Source organism: Penaeus monodon, chromosome 23, assembly GCF_015228065.2.
Source record: "Penaeus monodon isolate SGIC_2016 chromosome 23, NSTDA_Pmon_1, whole genome shotgun sequence".
NCBI lineage: Eukaryota > Metazoa > Arthropoda > Malacostraca > Decapoda > Penaeidae > Penaeus > Penaeus monodon.
The window spans coordinates 8,703,900-8,704,841 of NC_051408.1; the positions used below are offsets into that span (position 1 = coordinate 8,703,900).

Sequence of the window (942 nt, forward strand, 5' to 3'; positions counted from 1 at the left end):
AGGAGAACCGATTATTTTTGATGACAAGGGCCGAGGAGAGAATAAAAGACTGAAAGAACGACAAGGGGAAAATAGTAAGCAGGAACCAGAGTAACAGAAAGGGGAAAAAGTCACACCAAAGTCATAAAAAGGGGGAAAAGTGGCAGAAAATGAGAGAGGGGAAAAGGTTCATCATTTCCTTCCCACAGGCTCAACGGAAGAGGGGAGAAAGGGTTAGTAGATAGAGACATAAATATATGAATTAGAGAGTAAGTGAATTAATGAAATAGTGGATTATCTTCGTAAGCGCATAGAAGGAAGGGTTTGGTCATTTCATTTTTCAATAGATGTAAGGCGATTCAATTTCGTATGAGGGTCAATAATTAAAAAATGAAACACGTAATTTAGACATTAATGATATACAGGTTAGCATAACTGTGAGTAAACAAAGAGGTTACATGTATTTGTATGAGGAGACAGTGATATGAGATTAATTTCGTTAAACAGATTATAAGAAATTATAAAAAGATCATAAATATTTTGATGAAATACATAATTCTCATCAAATATGTACATAAATATACATAATCCAAACTATATCAACTATAATATCATCAACATCCAATATTTTGTACAGTACACATCAAATGTAATCCTATAAAACCGTCTAATATTATCCTTGATATAATCCATACCCATGATCCAGCTAACGATCTTACCAACGTTCTGTATCATCAGATTATCCACATCATAAGATTATCCACATCCACTATCACTAATTCTTATGACTATCCACATTCACTCTTACTAATTCTTATGACTATCCACGTTCACGATTACTAATTCTTAAGATTATCCACATCTACTCTTACCAACCCTCAATATCCACACCCAATTTTAATCATTCTTGATATTATCCACACCCAAACTTACTCATTCTTATCATCATCCACATTCACTCTT

The 942-nt window shown here is 33.2% G+C and overlaps 1 protein-coding gene across 1 annotated transcript in view; it reads right to left on the reverse strand.

Moving 5' to 3' along the window:
* LOC119588128 (secretin receptor-like) overlaps positions 1–942 on the reverse strand; it is a gene marked incomplete in the record, with an annotated part of 160,037 nt that overhangs the window by 58,900 nt on the left and 100,195 nt on the right.